General features: G+C 45.3%; 1 protein-coding gene across 1 annotated transcript in view; it reads left to right on the top strand.

Annotated features, from left to right (window-relative positions):
• The first annotated feature begins 2,210 nt into the window (after nucleotides 1-2,210).
• LOC126235487 (uncharacterized) overlaps nucleotides 2,211-18,511 on the top strand; it is a 232,440-nt gene continuing 216,139 nt past the window's right edge. Inside the window, exon 1 of the mRNA XM_049944207.1 lies at nucleotides 2,211-2,436. The gene's annotated coding sequence lies outside the window, so the exon portion shown is untranslated. The remainder of the gene's footprint in view (nucleotides 2,437-18,511) is intronic.

Genomic DNA, 18,511 nt, shown 5'->3' with positions numbered 1-18,511 from the left:
CCTACTTCCCTTTTTGGGTATTGGTGTAACCTGAGCAGTCTTCCAGTCTTCCAGTCTTTAGGTACGTATCCTGTGAGCGAGTGGTTGTATATAATTGCTAAATATGGAGCTGTTTTGTCAGCAAAGGGCGACATCCGAAATAAACAAGTTCCTTCAATATAACAGTTCCAAGACTGAGCTACATAGAATCTACAAGCAAGTAACGGGCTTTGATTCTTCTATTCAGGTCGCTGGTCTCGATGCTTCTCTTCGACTGGGGCGCAACCAATCGAGCGCTGCACTTGTCTTCTTACAAGGGAACCTCCCCATCGCACCCCCCCTCAGATTTAGTTATAAGTTGGCACAGTGGATAGGCCTTGAAAAACTGAACACAGATCAATCGAGAAAACAGGAAGAAGTTGTGTGAAACTATGAAAAAATTAGAAAAATATACAAACTGAGTAGTCCATGTGCAAGATAGGCAGCATCAAGGAGAATATGAGCTCAGGTGCGCCGTGGTCCCGTGCTTAGCGTGAGCAGCTGCGGAACGAAAGGTCCTTGGTTCAAGTCTTCCCTCGCCGGCACGGTAACTCAGCGTGTTTGGTCAGAGGGCTAGCTGCCCTCTGTAATAAAAAGACTGAGTTAATGGATCAACAACGAACTGAAATGGGTGTGTTTCGACGTTCGCCCCGAGCAGATACAACGAACGAAAACGAACAAAATGTGATTTTTTAAAAAAAATTCTTCCCTAGAGTGAAAAGTTTACCTTCTTTATTTTCGCAAAGTTATGATCTGTCCATTCGTTCATTGACGTCTCTGTTTAGTGTCTGTGTTTTGAGACCGCACCGCAAAACCGTGCGATTAGTAGACGAAAGGACGTGCCTCGCCAATGGGAACCGGAAACATTTGATCGCAAGGTCAGAGGTCAACCGATTCCTCCACAGGAAAACACGGGTGATATATACTATACGGCATGTGCGTCACATGACAGGAATATGTTGTCGACCCACCTAACTTGTACACTTGGCGAATGGGTAATAAGATTCTTCTACCTTGCCCGATTTAAGTTTTCTTGTAGATGTGATAAACACTCCCAAAAAGTGATGAAAACATAAGAGCTTGTCACATAAACTGCAACAAATGAACCGTCTGAAAATAAAAAAATTAAACTTTTCACCCGAGGGAAGACTTGAATCAAGGACCTTTAGTACGGCAGCTGCTCACGCTAACCACTTTTTTTTTAATCTCATTTTGTTCGCTTTCTTTAGTTGTATCTGCTCGGGGCGGACGTCGTAAGACATCCGTTTAAGTTCGTTGTTGATCAATTAACTCGGTTTTTTTATTGCAGAGGGCAGCTAACCCTCTGACCGAACATGCTGAGCAACCGTGCTGGCAAAATTTGTACCATTAGTTCGTTGCGTTTGGTCTGGGCGGACGTCACAAGACATCCATTCAAGTTGATCGTTTATTCCTTGACTCAGTTTGTTTATTACAGAGAGCACGCAGCCCTCTGAGCGAACACGCTGAGCTACCTTGCCGGTCCTGAGCTGACAGCAACCTTGATGCTGCTTATCTTGCGCATGGACTAATCAGTTTGTATATTTTGCTTATTTTTTTCATAGTTCCACACAGCTTCTTCCTGTTTTCTCGATTGATCTGTGTTCAGGTTTTCAAGGCCTATCCACTGTACCAACTTATAACGAAATCTGAGGGGGGTGCGATGGGGAGGTTCCCTTGTTAGCATAGAGGCCACTGCTGTCGTCCTGGAGAGGGTCAGATCAGCGTGCAATTGGCTGATGTCTTCTTTAAAGCCCTCCCTGCTCTCTCTTTACCGACTGCTGTACCGGCGCTTGACTTTACGTCGTAACAGATGTCCGGGCAGTGGCATTAGCATTCTGTTAAGTATCAATAAAACTGTCGGCTACATTTGTAAATGTGGCTTTATGACAGTTTCGGACGCGCCACCTGCGCCCGGGCGTCTGCGCTGCCGTGACAAAGAGGCGGCGCCGGCCAGGCTAGAGACGCTGGCGTCGCCAGGACGCGCCGCTAGGCCGGGGCGTCGGCCGGCGCGCAGCTGATGACAAACAGCAGACGGGCTCGCGCATGCGCAGGGGCGCGCCCGCCGCAGGGTGGTGGGGCGCGGCGTAGCAGGCCCGCTAGTCCAGCCGCGGAATTAGCCGACGCCAGCCGGGCGGCAGCTAGCTCGTGTCCGCGCAGTGGCGTGCCCGCCGTGCGTCGCACACGTGTCCGACGGCGTGCGTGCGAGCCAGTGCGTGTTTGTGTCCGTTTCTGTGTGTGTGCGAATGCGCGTGCCTGCGTTGGCGTGCTACAAGTGGCCGGCGCCCGTCTTGTGCGCCGAAGCGCGACGCTCTCACGGGGCGAACTTCTTCGACCGATCGATCATTTCTCGATGTGTACTGTGTTCCTTGTCATGGCGCAGCTGTCAGTGCGAGAAGGGTAATTTCTTCAGCACTCCTACTGTAGGACTACCGCAAAGTGATACGGTGGGAGGGGATGTGACTAGTATTCTAACCGCTCGTTTCTCAGTTAACGTTCAGTCGTGTAAACAGTTTTGAGACGTCAACTGCGGTTCACCGGCAGTGAGAAAGTACCGGGTGATCAAAAAGTCAGTATAATTTTGAAAAATTAATAAACCACGGAACAATGTAGATAGAGAGATAAAAATTGACACACTTGCTCGAAATGACATGGGGTTTTATTAGAACCACTCCATATTGCTAGACGCGTGAAAGATCTCTTACGCGCGTCATTTGGTGATGATCGTGTGCTCAGCCGCCACTTTCGTCATGCTTCGCCTCCCAGGTCCCCAGACCTCAGTCCGTGCGATTATTGGCTGAAGTCGCAAGTGTATGGTGATCGACCGACATCTCTAGGGACTGTGAAACACAACATCCGACGCCAATGCCTCTCCATAACTCCGGACATGCTTTACAGTGCTGTTCACAACATTATTCCTCGACTGCAGCTATTCTTGAGGATTGATGGTGGAGATATTGAGCATTAACTGTTTAGAACATCAACCCATGTTATTCCAAGCATGTGTGTCAATTTGTACCTCTCTATCTACATTATTCCGTATTTTATTCAGTTTTCAAATTTATACTGACTTTCTGATTACCCGGTAGTACGAGGAATGCAGATTCGTAAAGTAAAAGTCACTCGCCTCCGAATTTTCCCTCACTGCTAAATGCTGTCGATACTTAGTCATACGTACCAAGTTCTCTGCAGAATCTCAACAAACAGAATACACACAGCAGTACGAAATCATTCACCATGATGTGACAGTTAGTAGTTTTGTTTCCAAACAGCCGCACGGGCGCCCTTGTTACATTGCAGAAACACGATTCACCTCTCCAGAATGACAGTAATTCATTTCGTCGCACATATGAAAGCCAGTCAAATGAAAACGAGATAGACGGAAAAGCGTAAGTAAACCGTTTATTATTTGAAAAGAAAGCGCCATAGTAATTATTACATCTATCCCACTGTAAGACTGTCAGTGTCTTCACGGATGAATGTTTGCGGTTTTCAACGGAATCCCTGTCCGCCCCCGGTAGCTGAGTGGTCAGCGCGACAGAATATCAATCCTAAGGGCCCGGGTTCGATCCCCGGCTGGGTCGAAGATTTTCTCCGCTCGGGGACTGGGTGCTGTGTTGTCCTAATCATCATCATTTAGTCCCCATCGACGAGCAGGTCGCCGAAGTGGCGTCAAATCGAAAGACTTGCACCCGGCGAACGGTCTACCCGACGGGAGGCCCTAGTCACACGACCACGTCACAACGGAAGCCCAGGCGTGCATCTCTTCGTCCGAAGCAAATCGACGGCCAAGAATGTTTTCCTCCAGGGCTCCAAAAATGTGGAAATCGCATAGATAGATGGGGACTGTTTAGAGGATGTGTAAGAGCTTCCCATCAACACTTGTGCAGCGTAGTCGAAACATACTTGGCAACAAGTGGGAGGGCATCCTATTGGCAAGTTGTTTGAAATACGCGGCAGAAATTTCGCTGGGAATGACTGACACATTCTCCATGCAATCCTAGTCCCTCCCCATGCAATTTTCACATATGTTAGCGTCCTGAAGAAAGATATTCGTGTCCGTCGATTTGGTTCCGACGAAGAGGTGCGCGCCTGGGTTTAATCGTGGTTCTGCATGGAACCGAAAACGTATTTCCATTAAGACATTGACCGTTTTGTCACACAGTGGGATATGTGTATTAACGATTATGGCGATCACTTTTGAAACAACAAACAGTTTACTTACCTTTTTTCCAACTGTCTCGTTTTATTTGCTGCCGTTTACTATATGTCTAAGTGGGTCTCACGCGACAAATCGAAAGATACTCGGTTCGATTCGTGATTAATCCTGTGATTTTTTTGTCGCTTATGACTTCCGTTACCTACGGAAGTGTTTCTTTAACGTAAGTTGCATCAATATTCACAGTTCACCTTAATCTGTAGGGTTTCTGTAATTGGTTGGCTAACTCAGTTCAGAACTGGGATGAAGATAAGGGCGATCCACCTCAAATAGGAGGGAATGTATCTAGTAATGCATTGCGGGTTTACACCAACCTTAAAGTTGGGGAAAGCTTTACCTGCAGTATTTGATTCCTCCTGATTCTCATCGCACATATTTAGTCTACTGCACAGCAGTAACAGAAATGGGCTTTACATATTGCGCTGCTCAACAAAACATGGCAGTAAAATTGTATCTTTCAGACAATGATTCACTTATTTGAGCGTCGATGTGTATAAGACTGTTCGTATTCTCAGTCGACATAAGTCTGCTGGACTATGTTATTCCAAGTACGTGACTTCCCTCGAGTTGAAGACACCATCTTTCATTCCAAATCTGCAGTACTGTACTTCTTCAGTTACAATCTCATAAGTCTTATTCATTGCTTGAGCAGATAGTTTTCACGAGAGACGCATACTTCTTGCCACTGTAAACGCCATCTATCATTCCTCTTATTTTTTGTATGTACACAGTGAACCAGGACATCAACAAACTTTTAGAGGTTCTTCAGGATACCTTCTGAGTATTTTGGTACAAGGAGCCCGTGTTCTCCGGCGGCACCTTACAGAGCAATAATGTAGTTTCGATCTACTCTGTTGTAGATGCTGGATTGTCGGCAATCGCGTGAGACACATCCTTTTCCATATTGGTTGTTGTATCATATCTCAGAAAGCCAGTATTCTCCATTCTGACAGGGATGGCTCTAGTTCCTCGTAGCCGCCCATTTACCCAAACAAAAGTACTCTCATGTGATTTCAGTCACAGCGCGGCAAAGCGTCGATTATCTTCCATTGCTCTCAGTGAACCCATACACGAATGCTTATCGCCAGCTCTTCATCAAAGTCTGCCCATAGTACTGCTGCCTGTGTATCACTGTTGACACACGACTAACACTGCCGGAAAACAAAACCCTAGACACAACATAGTAGTACTGGAAGCACATTACAGGGTATCGAGGTAAGGAGGGTATTACTGTCGTCAACAGCAGGTCCCGTGAGTGAGTGGAAGCAACACACACCGCACATATCGTCGACATTTGCACTGTTTTGGACTGTTTTCAGATCAGTATAGTCAAAAAGCGCATTGGGGCAAGAAACCAAAGGAAATGCAACAACACTGCAAAGAGCTGCCGGAGACCGTGGGTCGCTTACATCGAAAAACGCAGAGGGTACCTCTGAACAGCCTCAGAAAGTTTGTCAGTGGAGATCTGGTTCAACATGTATACAATCATTCTTGTCAATATAACAACTTACAGTACGTGAACAAGTATCACGTAATTCTTCTATACACACGGGCTCTAAAGTCGGCATTCGAAATTAACGGTTCTTTGTGCATCGACATTGTTAAAATTTTGTTTATTCCACGACATCGGTACTTTTCATCAACACCCAATATCCCAAAATTTAAAGCAACGATTGGGAAAAAATAACAATACTACTTCATATTAGTCTTCGTGAAACTGTCATTCACGCACTATTTGTCGTCTCTTATTTACCTTAAAACACCAACTGACTCTGTCTGCACCGAGTATCTCGGAAACAGTAATTTGATATTTTGAGGAAAACAGGGCTGTACTGTATTCTTGGAATCATACAAATAAATCTATTTCCAGAGCTCCATTACAGATACTAGGGCACAAATATAATTTGAATTATCTGTTAGTGATTAGCCCCCGTGTTAAAAATTACACCTTTCTGGCTCCAGTTCACACCGTAATTTCCCAGAAACATCTAATACCAACTTTCGATTTTCTCATTTAACACAGAAATTAATTTAAAATAAGTCCACCAACAAAAAAAACACCTTTTAATTCTATGTGGCTCCGAAAGACGTATTTTATGAATCTCGGTTCTCCTCTACAACACCAGTCTCTTCATCTCAGAGCAGCATTTACAACTTACAAGCAATTTTGTTGTACATATTTCAGTATGTCTTCTCTCACAATATTTTATCTTTTATGACTCCCTCCAGTATAATGTAATTTTTTTCCCTATGTCTTGAAACATGCGCTATCATTCTGTCCCTTCTTCCAGTTACGATTCCCATGTACTCCTTTGCTCACCGATGCTGCGACCGTCTAATTTCTTGTCTAAGTAATTCTCTTAACTTTGAGTATCCTTCTGCCAGAAATGCTTTGATTCTCTTCTCTTTTCTCCTTTCCTTTCTTCTTTCTAGTCAGTGAGTTACTTTCACACAATCATGGTGCTCCAGACCTATATACTCTCTGAAATCTATTTAGCAAATAAAGACCTATGTTTGATACCCGTAGATTTTCACTAGGAGTGCTCGCTTTGTCGGAGCTGTTCTGCTCCTTCATTAGTCCTTCATGTATTATTTTGCTTCAAAGGCAAGAGAATTCCGTCACGTTGTCTACTGTGTGGTCTCCAAAGTTAATGCTACGTTTGTCACCCTCTTCTTTCTGTTACTCTTCAGTACTTTCGTCTTTCTTTCATTTACTCTTTGTACTGTTCATTGCATTCGATAGGTACTGTTCGTCTTCATTTTCATAGAGGCTGGCAACGTCTCAGCAAATCTCATCACAGATATCCTTTACCCCCACCCCCAAATTTGATCCTACTTCCATCGCTTCTTGGATTTCTTTTACTAATAAAACTACCCTGTAAATTATGACTGACCGAAAACACGTTTTCTACTGTTCTTGGCTGTAAGCGTTCCGTACTCTCCGTGCATCATCCTTTATGAATCTCGATCAGATAGGTTTTAGGAAATAGTAAGCCTGAGGACGCCTTGGGAAGGCAGGATCGTGGTCTTGTAGATCCAGGGACTTTCCAGTACTACATTCGATACGATATTTGGTATCGATTTGATACTTTTTACGGAACAGTCAGCCTTCAGCTCCCTTTGGAAAGACAATAATTGGGTTCTGTAGGGCTAGTGACGTGCCGATACAACATTAGATATGATATTTGGTACAGATGCGTGCATGTAAGATTGAATCGAAATGTCGATAGTATCGGAACAAAAGTATTGATACTGAAAGTACCAAAAGGAAATGATTGTTTTACGTATTTTAAAGCATTATTTAATACATGTCTTACTTAGAACACAAGAGGAAATAGGGAAATTGAACTACGTTTTCATGTTGTTCTTCCTTCACTCCGAAGGCTAGTTGGATGGGACTCTCCATGCTAGTCTCTCCTATTCAATCCTCATAATCTCTGCACAACTGCATCAGTCTACGTCCATCTGAACCTCTTTACATAGCTAAAGCTATGGTCTCCCTCTACAGTTCTTATCTTCCACTCTTCCGTCAACTGCCAAACTGGCAATTTCTTGGTGCCTGAGTATGTGCCATGTCAACCGATCCCTTCATTTAGTCAAGTTGTGCCATACATTTCCTGCATCCCCGATTCGATTCAGTACATCCCCGTTACTTACTCGACTCACTCCATCTTATCATCAGTGTCTTTCTGTAGTACTACCTTTCAAAAGCTTCTATACTTTTCTGGTCTGAACTGTTTGTCGTCCACGTTCACTTTCGTATACGGCTATACTCCAGGAAATACATCATAACATTAATCTTCTTTTAGATAGTGACGAATTTCTCATTTTAAGAACAGCTGTTCTTGCTGTTGTCAACCTTCATTTTATATCCTCTCTACTTTTTCTGGCATCAGTTATTTTTCTGTTCGAAGTGCGCAATTCATATACTACAGTGTACAATTTTCGCCAAAAGAAGTTATTTACAAAACCATACAGAAACGTAAGTAGTGAAGGATAAGTATTCCAAGAACACAGAAATTTTCGGGCTAGATATAAATTTTAGGCTGCAGAAACGTGTCTTTACTACATTACATTATTATCACCTCCTCTTCGAGACAATAGCACTCATTCAGAACACCAAATTTCAAATGAAAAATAGTTAAAACACAAGAAAGAAATGGAAATTTTACTGTGACAGTAGGAATATACTTCAGTATAATATCGATACTCCAGCCACTTTCCCACTGTGTTGTGTCCATATGTAATCAAATGCCATACATGCACGCGGTATGCAGTTTTGACCGCTGCAGTTCTGTTTACTGTATTCTACCAACAATATTTCTCACTAAACAAAGAGTGGAAGGTTATTATTTTTCCCTAACAGTATTCGATACTGCTTATACCGTTACGCTGATGTTTCTTACGATACTATGAAACTAATGAATACTTCGTATCGGTGTCGGGGGTACTGAAACAAAATCTCATTCAGGAATACGACGGCTCAAATACCCATGCGGACATCCTGATTTAGGTTTTCCGTGATTTCCGTAAATAGCTTAAGGCAAATGCTGGGATGGTTCCTTTGAAAGGACACGGCCGATTTTCTTCCACTTTTTTTCTTAATTCGAGCTTGCGCTACGTCTCTAACCTACGTCTACATCTACATGGATACTCTGCAAATCACATTTAAGTGCCTGGCAGAGGGTTCATCGAACCACCTTCACAATTCTCTATTTTTCCAATCTCGTACAGCGCGCGAGAAGAATGAAGACCTGTATCTTTCCGTACGAGCTCTGATTTCCCTTATTTTATCTTGGTGATCGTTCCGCCCTATGTAAGTCGGTGTCAAAAAATATTTTCGCATTCGGAGGAGAAAGTTGGTGATTGGAATTTCGTGAGAAGATTCCGTCGCAACGAAAAACGCGTTTCTTTTAATTATATCCATCCCAAATCCTGTACCATTTCTGTGACACTCTCTCCCATATTTCGCGATAATACAAAAGGTGCTGCCTTTCTTTGAACTTTTTCGATGTACTCAGTCAGCCATATCTGGTAAGGATCCCACACCGCGCAACAGTATTCTAAAAGTGGACGGACAAGCGGAGTGTAAGCAGTCTCCTGAGTAGGTCTGTTACATTTTCTAAGTGTCCTGCCAATAAAACGCAGTCTTTGGTTAGCCTTCCCCACAACATTTTCTGTGTGTTCCTTCCAATTTAAAGTGTTAGTAATTGTAATACCTAGGTATTAGGTTGAATTTACGCCTTTTAGATTAGACTGATTTATCGTGTAACCGAAGTTTAACGAGTTCATTTTAGCATCATGTTAATGATCTCACACTTTTCGTTATTTAGGGTCAACTACCACTTTTCGCACCATTCAGATATTTCTTCCAAATCGTTTTGCAGTTTGTTTTGATGTTCTGATGACTTTATTAGTCGATAAACAACAGCGTCATCTGCAAACAAACGAAGACGGCTGCTCACATTGTCTCCCAAATCGCTTATATAGGTAAGGAACAGCAAAGGGCCTATAATCACTTTTGTTTTACTCGATGACTTTCTGTCAGTTACTACGAACTATGATCTCTCTGACAGGAAATCACAAATCCAGTCACATAACTGAGACGATATTCCATAAGCAATTTGACTACGAGCCGCTTGTGTGGTACAGTGTCAGAAGCCTTCCGGAAATCCAGGAATCGATCAGAAATCCCTTGTCAGTAGCACTCAGCACTTCATGCGAATAAAGAGCTAGTTGTGTTTCACAGGAACGATGTTTCCTAAACCCATGTTGACTGTGTGTCAATAGACCGTTTGCTTCGAGGTAATTCATTATGTTCGAACACAGTATATGTTCAAAAATCGTGCTGCATATGGACGTTAACGAAATGGGCCTCTAATTTAGTGCATTACACCTACTACCTTTCTTGAATATTGATGTGATCTGTGCAACTTTCCAGACTTTGGGTACGGATCTTCCGTTGAGCAAACGGTTGTATATGATTGTTAAGTATGGAGCTAATGCATCAGCATACTCTGAAGGCAACCTAATTGGTATATAGTCTGGACCATTGTAGACGGAACATTTAACTACGTATAATATCCTTTTAGAAACAAGAGCATCTGTACCTACTGGTATCGGCAATGTTGGAACGAGCCGGCCGAAGTGGCCGTGCGGTTAAAGGCGCTGCAGTCTGGAACCGCAAGACCGCTACGGTCGCAGGTTCGAATCCTGCCTCGGACATGGATGTTTGTGATGTCCTTAGGTTAGTTAGGTTTAACTAGTTCTAAGTTCTAGGGGACTAATGACCTCAGCAGTTGAGTCCCATAGTGCTCAGAGCCATTTGAACCATTTGAACCAATGTTGGAACGTCCCTAGTCATGGCAGCGGTGTTCCGGCGACTCATTGGCGGCTGGCTCACACTGCACGCAACAGGGCGCTCGCCGCGGGAACCACTTGTTTGCGTTAGGCCCCCGTGTGCGGCGTGGTCACCTACTGTCAACGCTGCTGTCATCACAAAGCTTGTTATACTGCAGGGCCGCTTCTGTGCGGGCGTATTTCCCTCGAGTTCCATTCAGGTTGTGTGTACAGGCTTTCCATCTCACGTTTCGAATATTCCTGACAGGCACAAACACAAAACTCAAATTAGATATTCAAGTTCCTACCTCATTTATTACGAGGATCGTCCTGAAAGTAATGAACGTTTATTTCTCCAAACGTTTTTTATTGTAGACGAGCTGTACCCGGCCACTCATTGATGTGGCTCACTCTAGAAACCCAGCAAATTATCATAATTGCCAAATATGTCTGGAAAATGGATAGGCGTTTTAATCTCCTACTATCCCCCTCTCTCTCTCCTCCTCACCCCCTCTTCATGTCCATGTCCTCCTTCCCCTCTCTTCCTCCTCCTCCTCCTCCTCCCCCCCCCCCCGCTCTTCGTCCATCTGCTCCATCACCCCTTTTTGTCCATCTATTCTTCCACCCTCTCTCTGTCCATCTCCTCCTATTGCGACTCGCTGCCAATCTCCTGCTTCCCTCTCTCTTTCTCCATCGTCTGTGATAGTCACTTTCTTTATTCAACCCCCTAGACACATCCTATGTTCTACATCTACATCTAAATCCATACTCCGCAAGCCACCTGACAGTGTGTGGCGGAGGGTACCTTGAGTACCTCTATCGGTTCTCCCTTCTATTCCAGTCTCGTATCGTTCGTCGAAAGAAAGATTGTCGGTATGCCTCTGTGTGGGCTCTAATCTCTCTGATTTTATCCTCATGGTCTCTTCGCGAGACAGACGTAGGAGGGAGCAATATACTGCTTGACTCCTCGGTGAAGGTATGTTCTCGAAACTTCAACAAAAGCACGTACCGGGCTACTGAGCGTCTCTCCTGCAGAGTCTTCCACTGGAGTTTATCTATCATCTCCATCACGCTTTCGCGATTACTAAATGATCCTGTATCGAAGTGCGGTGCTCTCCGTTGGATCTTCTCTATCTCTTCTATCAACCCTATCTGGTATGGATCCCACACTGCTGAGCAGTATTCAAGCAGTGGGCGAACAAGCGTACTGTAACCTACTTCCTTTGTTTTCGGATTGCATTTGCATAGGATTCTTCCAATGAATCTGTCTGGCATCTGCTTTACCGACGATCAACTTTATATGATCATTCCATTTTAAATCACTCCTAATGCCTACTCTCAGATAATTTATGGAACTAACTGCTTCCAGTTGCTGACCTGCTATATTGTAGCTAAATGATATGGGATCTTTCTTTCTATGTATTCGCAGCACATTACACTTGCCTACATTGAGATTCAATTGCCATTCCCTGCACCATGCGTCAACCTCTCGATATACCACAGCATCGTCAGCAAAAAGCCTCAGTGAACTTCCGATGTTATCCACAAGGTCATTTATGTATATTGTGAATAGCAACGGTCCTACGACACTCCCCTGCGGAACACATGAAATCACTCTTACTTCGGAAGACTTCCCTCCATTGAGAATGACATGTTGCGTTCTGTTATCTAGGAACTCTTCAGTCCAATCACACAATTGGTCTCATAGTCCATATGCTCTTACTTTGTTCATTAAAAGACCTTGGGGAACTGTATCGAACACCTTGCTGAAGTCAAGAAACACGGCATCTACCTGGTAACCCGTGTGTATGGCCCTCTAAGTCTTGTGGACGAATAGCGCGAGCTGGGTTTCACACGATCGTCTTTTTCGAAACCCATGCTTATTCCTACAGAGTAGATTTCAAGTTTCCAGAAAAGTCATCATATTCGAACATAATACGTGTTCCTATATTCTACAACTGATCGACGTTAGAGATATAGGTCTATAGTTCAGCACATCTGTTCGACGTCCCTTCTTGAAAACGGGGATGACCTGTGCCATTTTCCAATCCTTTAGAACGCTACGCTCTTCTAGAGACCTACGGTACACCGCTGGAAGAAGGGGGCAAGTTCCTTCGCGTACTCTGTGTAAAATAGAACTGGTATCCCATCAGGTCCAGCGGCCTTTCCTCTTTTGAGCGATTTTAATTGTTTCTTCATCCCTCTGTCGTCTATTTCGATATCTACCATTTTGTCATCTTTGCGACAATCAAGGAACTACAGTGCAGTCTTCCTCTGTGAAACAGCTTTGGAAAAAGACATTTAGTATTTCGGCCTTTAGTCTGTCATCCTCTGTTTCAGTACCATTTTGGTCACAGAGTGTCTGGACATTTTGTTTTGATCCACCTACCGCTTTGACATAAGACCATCGTCAGTCTCAGCTGGTTTCCGTGGTTCACGCAAGTAATTTTGCTTACTTCAGCGAGTCATCTGACGCACGTTTCATTTTGTAGCTCATTCAGTTAGATGCATAATCCAGTGTGTCGCTGGAAGAGCTGATTGCAAAGGGTGCCCCATTTATTTTGACGACCCCAAATAACATTTTGTCCAGGGGCAAAATAAAACATGTATGAAGCAGATGTTATCTAGCTACCATGTGACATTAACCAGCATTATTGTTTTTCTTGTTACTTTGTTCGTTACTAAGACATGAAAAACAAAGTTTCTTTACACAGCATCCTATAATTTTATTCTGTAGTTCACTTCTTCTCCTCAAGACGTGTACAAAAACATCGCCCGGGTTCCCGGGTTCGATTCCCGGCGGGGTCAGGGATTTTCTCTGCCTCGTGATGGCTGGGTGTTGTGTGCTGTCCTTAGGTTAGTTAGGTTTAAGTAGTTCTAAGTTCTAGGGGACTGATGACCATAGCTGTTAAGTCCCATAGTGCTCAGAGCCATTTGAACCATTTTTGAACAAAAACATCGCAGTGAAGCAATATGTAGACACTAGGTTATTAGTAATTTTTGAGAAACATTTCTCGTGGACAAACAACGGTCTAGCTAAGAGTGCTTCAAAAATGGATTACAATGAGTTCATTTCTTTCTTTTGCTTGAGCCTTTTTCCCGCAACGACGCAGGGCTGGCATGGTTAATCGGCTTAGGCAAGGCTAATTGAAGGGGTGGCCAGATGCCCTTCCTGCCGCCACCCCATACCCCCAGGATGGAATTAGTGTACCTCAACTGTCTGTGTCTAGTGGAATCCATGTAATAGTGCGAATGTGTTCAGATGTTTGCGAGCCGTGGAAGTGAGGCGGGACGTGGGGACCAGCCCGGTATTCACCTAGTGGGATGTGGAAAACCGCCTAAAAGTCACATCCAGGCTGGCCGGCACACTGGCCTCCGTCGTTAAGCCGGCAGGCGGATTCGACCCGGGGCCGGCGCGCCTTCGCGAGTCCAGAAAGCAGCGCATTAGCGCTCTCGGTTAACCTGGCAGGTAAAAATGGATTACAATGAGTCTCGATCACAAAGAGTTTTTTTCGATCATAACCAGATTTGGTAAGTATCTATCATTTTGGTAGGCGGTGGCAGTGAATAGACCGGGTGTCGTAACTGCACGAACATCAACCTCTGTCACAGCACTGTTACGGGCACCACAATTCCTGCACATCGGATACTGCTCTTATACGAGGGTTGGAACTTAAATACTGGCAACTATTTATTCACAACCGATACAAAAGAGTTACATGGTTGCTGTCGTTACTGTCCTTCAAAGTAGCCACCAGCGTTGTGTAGAACCCGTTGCCAGCGATGTGGAAGGCGTAGTACACCGTTAGCAGAGCCTGTTCAGTTGATGGTGCGACTGGAGCGGTCAACTTCCAGCCGAATCTCTGGAACATTTGTGAAGCGAATGCTACGAAGTGGTTCCTTCATCGTCGGAATCAAATCAAAGTCACAAGGATTTAAGTCCGGGGGGTATAGTGGATGGTACAGTACTTCCCAGTCCCATCGACCGAACAGAGCAGCCACAGCTTAAGCTGCATGCGCCCTCGCATTAGTCGTGCAAAATGATGGTCGGGTTATGCAGAAAGTGTCGCCGCTTCTTTCACAAAGCTGGTCGCAGGTGATGCTCCAAAAAAGAACAGTAATACTGTGCATTGACGGTCTGCCGTGGAGGAACGTAATGCGATAGGATAACACCATCACCGTCGTACACGAGAATCAGCAGAACTTTGACCATACTGGGGCTCTGACGCACTTTCAACATTCGCGGCGACCCATAATGACTCCTTTCGTTGGACTGGCGTTTTAGTTTTGGCTTCGTGGCATTCGCTTCAGAGCTGTTCCAGAGATTCGACAGACAGTAGACCGCTCCATTCACACCATCAAGAGAACAGGCTCCGCTAACGGTATACCATGCCTTCCACATCGCTGGAAACGGGTTCGACACAACGCTGGTGACTACTTCGAAGGACAGTAACGGGTGCAAACATGTAACTCTTTTGTATCGATTGTGAGTAAATAGTTGCCACTATTTAAGTTCCAATCCTCGTACATACGGCGCAATTCCTGCACATGAGGTACGGGCCATTCTCATGCAGCGCTGCTCATCGAATATGGCTTATATGCAGGCAGCGCAATTCCTGCACGACGTTCGTGGATTTGCAACATCCGCTCCATTTACCGCCAGCGCCTAACTTCATGGTATGAGGGTCTGAGGATGGTTAAATACTGACCGAAATCGGTTACTATAGAAAAAAATTTTATGCGGTCGAGATTACTTGTAATCCATTTTTAAAATACGTTATTAAATGCGTAAATAAAACTGACTTCGACTTCGCTGTACTAGAACAAGTGTCTGGGGTAACGTAACTCACCCACTTGACAGTTGATAGTAAGTGAATAGAAACACAACAAAAATACACGTTGGTCATTCGGTTAACTGTCTTCGGTTGAACGGTTGTGTCTGTTCTATGTACAACAACGAATAGAAGCTAGAAATGCTACTTACGTATGGAAAACGTACGTTACCCGTACTAGATGTAATGTAAATGTGAAAACACTATTCCAGTTATTATTCTGCTAAGCTATATTCTCCGAAGATTAATAGCATTCCTACCTTCTCTTCAGTAATGTACAGGGTTCTCGCAGAAAGCTTCAGATGAAGACGTTTGAACCGGTGTGCATTTCCTTTGTGTTTCCATTTGCTTACCGTTAATTGTTAAGTGGATGAGTTACTTTACGCCAGGTGCATGTACTATGAACTACTACAGGAAGTTTAACGTCTTTTTTTTACCTTTTTAACGTCACATTCACATAAATGGTTGTGTTATACGTTTTTGAACTGGTCTTGAGAAAAGGAAGCGAATTACCGAATAAAAAATGTAGGATAGTATTTAAAACAGACGTACTGCTCTTCCTGTTGCAACCGCGACCGTAACGGTTGCGGCGCTGCCTTGAACGAAAGCGCGTCGGGACCGAACGGGAGCAGCCCGCGAACAAACAAGACGGACGAACGGGAAAGAATGGGCAGGCAGAGCGAAAGACGACCGTGCAAGACACCAAGAACAACAACACGCAAGAAGCAGCGGGGTCACAAGCGAAAACCTCACGAAATCAACAACGTCCACTAGTACATGGAAAGTAAACACAATGTCTGTAGGCGAGATTCGGAGAGATTCGTGCGAATATCAGACTGCCTCGCTGATTTTTTTTTTTTTCTACCTGCAGGCCAGCAGCAGCATACTACGCCGCTCTGTGGCCACAGAGAAACACAAAAGATACAAAGGAAGACAATTAGAGAAAAAATATGGTGGACATGGAAACGGAGACAAACACTTTTTATAATACATGGAGCCGTTCACGGGCGTAAAGTCCAAGATAAAATTTGTTCAGACACTTGGACACATACATAGACGAAAATTGTCACACGTGAACGTAGGTGCACAAAACGAATAACACTGAACCATTTAAGCACAAAATGATGGCACACACAGAACACGAGGCGTTGATTTCCGGCGCGCGAATGTTCACTAACCGTGTATGAGTCTGGGGACCTGCCGAGAGAGGAGGAGGGGGGGTGGTAGAGGGAGAGGGGAGAGCAGAGATGCCATGGGCAGAGGAGATAGGGGGAAAGGAGGAAGGGGGAGGGGAATCCTGGGGGAAGAGGGGTGGAGGAAGGGGAATGGGGGGAAAAGGAGAGAGAAGGGAGGGAGGGTGCCTAAAGGAAAGGACACAGTAAGTGGTAGGGGACGATCAAAGTTGATAGGAGGGGTAGATGGAGGGGAGGAGGACATCATCAGGGAGGGGGAGCTGGCGGAAGCCACCTTGGGAGAGGGTAAGGAGGGGGAGAGATGGAGACCGGGTGGGACGTGGGAATACAGGCGCGGCAGCGGGCGGGGGTGGGAGAGGATGGGCGAGACAAGCGGGTGAGGAGGATCGAGTTTGCGGGAGGTGTACAGGATCCATATCCTTTCAAGGAAAAGGAGGAGGTGGGGGAACGGAATGAGATCGTACAGGATCCGCGTGGGGGAGGGGAGATGGATGCGATAGGGAAGGTAGAGAGCATGGCGTTCAAGGATTTGACGGTATTTATAAAAGGTCGGGGGGGTCCTTGCTGATCGAGAGGCAGGCGCTTAAATACAGGATGTGGTACTTCGCTATTGGACACTGGGACCACGTGCTGCACAGTGGCGCCCTCACATTATACACAGGCCAGGAGCGCTCGCAGCCACAGCTTACGGCGCGACGGCTGCAGAGACCCCTAGTGGTAATCGAGGTCCACGCTGTCTGGCGCGCATTCAAAACCCGCTGCGCTCAGTACCACAGTTCCAATCTTCGTAACAAAGAAAGCCACAAGTAAGGCACTCATTCTGGTTAACATCCCCCTGCCAGCTAAGCAACATGTGCTCGACCCATTTTTATTTCACCTAAAGACACTAAGTTATTTTCAGTGATCAGTGAGCTAATGTAGTGAGACTGTTGTATCTAACTTACCGAGGCAAGTTGACATTAGAAAGCACAGCCGACCAATGGCTGAAGTAAAGGAAAGTACGCATCTAAACCAAGATATCCAGCTGAGGCTGAGGGTGGAAACATTGGAAGGTGTCGAGGAGGGAGAATAAATATGTGGCTGTCAGAGGTAGTGTTTAAAATGGCCTTCCATCGCAAACAGGCGAAGACCTCGAACAATGTAATACCCTGATGAACGAAAACATTATGACCACTGCCCATGGGAGGACGACGGTTCAATCCCGCGTCCGGCCATCCTGATTTAGGTTTTCCGTGATTTCCCTAAATCGCTCCAGGCAAATTCCGGAATGGTTCCTTTGAAAGGGCATGGCCGACTTCCTTCTCCATCCTTCCCTAATCCGATGAGACCGATGACCTCGCTGTCTGTTCTCCCCCCCCCCCCCCCAAACAACCCAACCCAACCACTGCCCACCCAGAGGTTGCAAGCTGCCTGATGGCGCTCCGAGGGTACGTGGCGCGGTAAGAGGAGTATATGAGCGGAAAGAGATGGATGGGGAATCATTCTAGCGACGATAAGCTGTGCAAATGCGGTAATCCGCGGTCTTGAGCGACTTTGAGAAAAGCCTGACTGTTGTGACCCAGTGCCTGGGAGCGAGCATCTCTGAAACGGCGGAGCTGGTGGGATGTCCGCGTGCTACTGTCGTGAGCGTCAATGGAAAATGGTTGACGAATGCTGAAACCACAAGAAGTTAGACGTTTATACCTCATCACAGGGATCGGAGTCGCACACGCTCTCTAGAGGAGGAGAGAAGGGCAGGCCCCAATCTGTGGCTAATTTGACGACGGTGTTGGCGCAGGCACAGTTGTTTTGATGCACACTGTTCAGTGCACAGCGTTGAACATGGTGTTCTGCAGCAGAGGGCTGCTACGTTTTCCCATGGTGACCCAACGTCATGGTCAGTGATGATTACA

Source organism: Schistocerca nitens, chromosome 2, assembly GCF_023898315.1.
Source record: "Schistocerca nitens isolate TAMUIC-IGC-003100 chromosome 2, iqSchNite1.1, whole genome shotgun sequence".
NCBI lineage: Eukaryota > Metazoa > Arthropoda > Insecta > Orthoptera > Acrididae > Schistocerca > Schistocerca nitens.
The sequence above is the reverse complement of the archived record's forward strand: the minus strand, read 5'-3'. Positions and strand labels throughout refer to the sequence as shown.